The sequence below is a fragment of the Larus michahellis genome, chromosome 17 (assembly GCF_964199755.1).
Source record: "Larus michahellis chromosome 17, bLarMic1.1, whole genome shotgun sequence".
In the NCBI taxonomy this organism is placed as follows: Eukaryota; Metazoa; Chordata; class Aves; order Charadriiformes; family Laridae; genus Larus; species Larus michahellis.
The window spans coordinates 4,377,928-4,383,927 of NC_133912.1; the positions used below are offsets into that span (position 1 = coordinate 4,377,928).

The 6,000-nt window shown below is 40.0% G+C and overlaps 1 long non-coding RNA gene across 2 annotated transcripts in view; it reads left to right on the top strand.

Annotated features, from left to right (window-relative positions):
- LOC141732423 (uncharacterized) overlaps window positions 1-5,638 on the top strand; it is a 41,729-nt gene extending 36,091 nt beyond the window's left edge. For both annotated transcript variants that reach the window (XR_012584103.1, XR_012584104.1), the window contains exon 5: window positions 4,328-5,638. This is a non-coding gene — a long non-coding RNA (uncharacterized LOC141732423). The remainder of the gene's footprint in view (window positions 1-4,327) is intronic.
- The last annotated feature ends 362 nt before the right edge of the window (window positions 5,639-6,000 follow it).

Genomic DNA, 6,000 nt, shown 5'->3' on the forward strand with positions numbered 1-6,000 from the left:
TTGGTGAAATTGCACTAAGCTCTTACCTGAAGTTCCAGTAAGAATCTAGCAAATGATTGGTGTTCTTGGAAATGAGTCAAGCAGTCTTTCTAGGTAAGCTGGGTGACTTGTAATGAGTCCAGCTATTAGGCAGACTGACATCTCTTCCTGTAAGAGATTGGCTATTGTGATGTTGTCAGCAGAATTGTATCACTTGCAAGTCTTCCAGGGCTAATATTTCCAAGTAGGTTAGGGTCAAGGGATACGTGGTGAGGGGGAAGTGACACTTATACATTTTGAAGTTATTTGGATTAAAAGTATCCTAATGAAGAGAGCTTTTTAATAAGGGCTCAAATTCTGCTGCTGATGAAGAATGGCTAGAAGAAGCAAGAGTCGATTACTGGCCCAGAGTCAAGTTTCTAAGTGTTAACATCCAGATCCATTGCCATGGCTAAAGAAGAGTTCAGAGAGATCTTCAAGTGTAGGAAAGAACTTCATTGCTACCATTGTTCAGCAGAAGTCGTTGATCAACAAATTGGAAGTGAGCTGCATGATTTTTCTAGAAGGGAGGGTGTGATTCTTGTAAAGTTTATGCTAAGGTAGGGTTCCTTATCCCTTAGTCAGACAAAATGTCCTTGGATTTTTCCAGTTGTGCCAGCTTAGTAGGAAAACAAGAAAAAACTTTGTTTGATGGCTGGAAGGAGCAAGGATCACATCCAGAACAGTCTCATCAGGAAATTAGTAAATAATAGGAAGGGCCTAAATGAAGAGAAATGAGTTGAAACAAAAAGAAAACAAAAGTGTGAGGGGAAACTTAAGAATTTGTATCAGACTACAATATGAGGCAACTAATCTACCCTGAGGGTTAAACGCTGTCATAACACTGAAAGGTACTAAACTAAACATGACTCCTCCATGCTATTCAAAAAGGCACATTTAGTTCACTTTGTAAGCAAGGCGAATTGTTCTGAAAGTAAGGTGTGTTAGTTCTGTTTGGAGGACAATGCAGCTCAAAAGGGAAAGAATGCAGACTAGGGAGAAGCAGGCACTTAGTTTGCATTTTACAGTAAACATGAAATTATAAAGAAAGAAATCAAAAAGCCTTTGCAATGAAATGTTTTCTTTCTAAAAGATTTTCCTTCTAATAGTCAGCAAGCTGACAAATCGTTCCTTCATCTTATGTGCCAGTCTGTTCACTTAATTTCAGAGAAGCTAACCTACTACCTCAAAAATACATGGGAACTAGTTGGATACAAGGTGACAGGAGATGCTAAAGGACTTGCTTGACACAGCTGTTACGACACTGCTGATAACAGGGAAGCTATGGGTTAGCATAGTCTTCTCAAATATAGCAAATTACCCAAAAGGGGGAAAAGTTGCAGCAGAATTAATCGCTACCTGGAAAACAATTTCATGCTAGGCTAACCAGGGATTAAAAAAAAAATAATCCATGGTCTGGTTCACAACCCAAGCCTTGGTTTTAGAAAGGAAAGGGCGGGGCAGGGGGGGGGGGGGGGAAGAAATAAAGGAAAGACGGTTACCCCAAGGTGTGATTACAAATCTCTTCTATAAATAAAACATAGTTTGGGGTGGTCTGAACTAAGTAAAGCTCTGTGGAACAGTTGGCTACTGATTATAAATTTAAGTACTTAGCTTTCTGCAGTAGTTTCCTGGGAACGTATGCAACTTGATACTCTTCCAGCATCCCTCCTTTCCCATACTCAAGAGGGAGTGCGTGGGAGGATATATTAGTACCTTGCAGGTAAGGATGTAACACAAGTATGTATATCAAATGTATATCAAACATTGAAGACAAAACTAACTTACCTACTTGTTCTGTGGAGGGCTGCGCAGAATGTTTTAGCCTGTGACTGAGTCTTTCCTTGCAATATGCACTCTGGCATTTAAAGGAGCACACAGAGAAAAGACTCCCGTGCTTCTGTGGATTAAACATTTGCTGATAGTGTCCACTTTGGGGCTATTCTGATACTTCCAAAGCTACTTCCATCCAGCACGTAGCTCCTTTTTTTTTTAAAGGGGTTAATATGTGCTTGAATCTCATGTATTAAATAGATAGTGGAGGGAACTGTTAACTTGCAGAAAAGTTTTGTTCGTGTTGAGCAGGAGACAGTCCTGAAGTTAGGAAGATCTGGGGCTCAGGGGAGTTCAGTTCCTGCTGTGTGTTCTTTGTAATCTTGAGCAAGGCACTAAACCAAAGATCTATAGAAGCTTTTAGTGTTGCATTCTACAGCACTGCCACTCTTCAAAGGTTGTGGTCATCTAGTGGAGAGAAGCCACTCAACTCCACCTGGCTTTTGTTTGCAACTTAAGGCAAATCCCTTAAATCTGCCTGGTGGAAAACTTGTCAAACTACAATAGTATGTTATAAATGTCAAAAGGGTAAGGTGTGTACCTTGGTTGGCACATGATAGCATCCAAAAATTTCTTTTGTTGTTTAAATCAAGTGTGCCTCAGTATCCCAGATATAAAATAGAGTTGCTGCCCTGACTCACAGGGACTTTTGTGGGGAGAATACACTGTGTAACATGAGAGAGTTTGTAAACAAATGTAACAGCTCTGTGAATGGATTAGAAACATTGTTCCCTGCCATGTGCTATTGATCTTTGCTTCTATTAAAAAAAGCAAAGATTGTTCAAGTTCAAGAAGTACTAGGGTATACAAATAGAGAATTCAATGTCTCATTTTGCAGAATTTTCCAGACCCAGCTCCTCCATTAAAAATGCTACTAGTTAGAGATGTGTTCCTTGAAGTGTCTTTCTTTTTAAGCCTGTAAAGTGGATCTTTCGGGGGAAAAACTTAAATGCACTTTTTAGTGCTGCTTTCTGAATGACAGTGACTCAATAGAACAGAAAGTAACACTATTATGTGCAGCATAGCCTTTGTTCAAAGGAAGAGGCTATTTTAACAGTAACTTTAGAGCTGTCTCTAAGGCAAGTGAAGAAGCATCACTTCTTCAGTTCCCTATAACTAGACTGGATGTAGCCTTGGAGACTGTGCTATATTTCCCCTGGAAATAGGGTTGAAATTCAGAAAGCTGGCAGAAGCTATTGCAATGGGAAAGACGTCTGAATTCAAACACTTGAAAGAATGGAGTCTGCATGACTGGACCAACCTTAAGGTCTTCAAGTACATTTTTTCATAATTGCTAAAGCTTTCTCTTATTCTTAGAGAAAGTAAAAGTAGATATCCAGGTGTTTAAGCTTGGAAATGAGAAACAATGGTTTTGAGCACATTATTGTGGAGGATAACACAGTACTGTATATCTAACATTTCTCCTGCTCTTAAAAAAAAAAAAATTATAGTTGATGCAAGGAACCTCTTTAATTCCAACTGTACTGTTACAATGCAGGCTGTATAAAACTTCCAGGGCTAAATAAGCATGCAAGTGTCTTTGTCCAGAGTTGCAAAATGAGTCCAAGCCACAGACTGAAAAGACCCTGAAACCAGGATCCTGTGGTGGTACCTATTAGCTTAAGGAGGCTAAAGGCAGTATTTCCTGACAGGGACTTAATTTTAGTAAATGTCCTTTTGTCCCACTCCTGTGGAAGTGGTATGATAGGACATGAATGCAGAAAGAAACTAAGGGGGTAGCATCGGTTGCCTGAGCTTACCTTTCCTTGGTAGGTGCTTTCACACTGCTCTGCTGTAAGAACCTGTTATGAGGCAGCTGAATAGCTGATGTGGAACAGCTGAGTCGCATGGAGCTCTGTGTTGAACTGTGTGCTAACCTGTTAATCTACCTGTGTCCTAGAAGGCCAAGCTCTGCTCTTGACTCTGTGGAGAGTGTATAAATTACATAGCACTTAGAATTGTTGCAAGTTATGCATGGTAAGGAAGACTTCTCAGGCATACCTGGGAGGTGAATGATGGTAGTACTGTGACCATCTTTGACAAATTCTGTGCTGTCTGAAGGGTTGTAGCGTGTACTATATCTCTGCATTCAGCTGGTTAGACAGTGTGTGTGTATTTAATATTTTTGACTTTCAATTAAATTCCTGATGGAACATGACTGGTGTGAAGCTTCTCCTGCATGGACGTATTTGTTTCATCTATCCTGTCCTGTCAAAGCCATTCACTGCTTTAATCTGAATCTGAGTATTCCATTAGAAGCATCTAACTTTTCAGTACTTTAGGACGAAGAGATTGAGAAATCATTACGAGTGCTTATGATGGATTATGTGAGGTCCCTTAATGTAACACTAGCAGCTTTTGATAAATTACCAGCCTGATGTTTTGAAAGGCTTTTTTTTTTTTTTTTGTCAGGATTTCTTTTCAGTCAATCCATATTCTGTTGCAGGCACTCACTTCAATCTTCTTTTCTTTTTAGGCTTTGGCACTTGAGCTGCTAGTTTGGCCTTGGAGACTTCTGACATGGTCCAAATTCCCTAGCTAAGACCTTTTGCAAGGTCTTGGCAGGGTTTAAAAAGAGAGTTACTTCTGCTGCTTCTGGGTGACAGAAATGATCCTGATGTCAAGAGGATGTGCTAAGCTTTAAACTTTTCTGTCCTCTGGAAGAAGAGACTTTTTCAAAGGGACAGGTGCCATTATCTTTTACATATTTAGATCTGTGATGATTATGCTGTTGCCTTTGTTCTCATACCTACTGCAGGATCAAGTATGCTTGTATTAACTAAGAATATAGGCAAACCAATGCCTAATGGGAGTGGTGGGGAGCACTTTCAAATAAAACTGCAAGTTTATTCAAGTCAGCAGCTAGTGCTGCTTTTCTGCTGTAGTATCAATCTTGTTTTCTAATAAAATGTGTGCTAAGGTGACTCAGAAGAAGATGTGGTGCTGTTAGGAGCCTTTGAAGTTGTGATCCTTTATGGACTGTATGCCACTATGCATATGCTGAAGTGGAATTATTTGGTTATCTGCACTCCTGTTCTTGTCTGGTTTGCTTTGTGCTATTAAGTCAAAGCTACATTTTTCTTGTAGTATTTACAGGTCTTTGGACAATCCATTGTGAACCTTCTACTCCCATACATGTAGAGAGAAGAGGGAGAGAAACACCCCCAGCTGGCATGCTCAACTGACAGTAGTGTTTCTGTTCCATCTTTACTCCACTGATGTCTTGGATACTCATATTAAGTGACCACCTTTTCCCTATGTTATGTTCTCCTATACCATGTTTCTAGTCGTGTTCCATGAAAAGATGCATGTACATACATAACACATATCTACTGTCAAGGATGGTGTTTCCAGATGCAATTGAAGTGCAGCACTCTGTAACCAAGCCACACCGTTACAGAACAGTCTATGCTGAGGTAACATTTGTACCCAGCAACTGAAATATTTTTTTTTCAGTGCCTAGAAGCATATGTTTTTACAGATATCTGATATATTTCTATACAACAGATCTATGTTTGCTTACAGCCTAGGTATTACCCTGCCCATGTTGATTTTGCCCCTTGTGCCATTTCCATGTCTTGAATTCACATGTGGACTGCCCTATTCAAGTATCTCCTGGGATGGAAGTAAAATGAAGGTGATTGTGGGGCTAATCTTGCGCATTCTGCTGTGAGAAGAACTTCTTGAGGGGTAGTTTTGGAGATGCTTCACTTACTCATCTGCTACAGTTTTCCGTATGACCTTTCCATGGAGGTTGTTGGGGCTACCACTGTTTAAAAATAAAAGCTGAGCCAAAATGATTCCCCCATTTCATGCTATGGTTCTGCAACAGATTTTATGGGGCTTTTGTTGTTCATGGGGTTGGGAAATGTTGATTTACTCAAAATTTGTGAGCATTTACTGGGAAAAGGCTACAGGTGTTGGGGCTTCTCAGTTAATTTTACTATTACCAGCAGTAAATTAAGATCCATTGTTTTACTTACAAACACAAAATGAGAAAGTTCTCCCATGATCAACAAGCAGGCAACATTTCAGTAGCTTCATGTGTTTTATTATCCCAGCCCCATAATAATGGAGATGGAATTAAACCCTGTGCCTGGCATTCACACCTGATACTTGCCACTCTGTAGTCAGTTCAGCCCTTTCCTG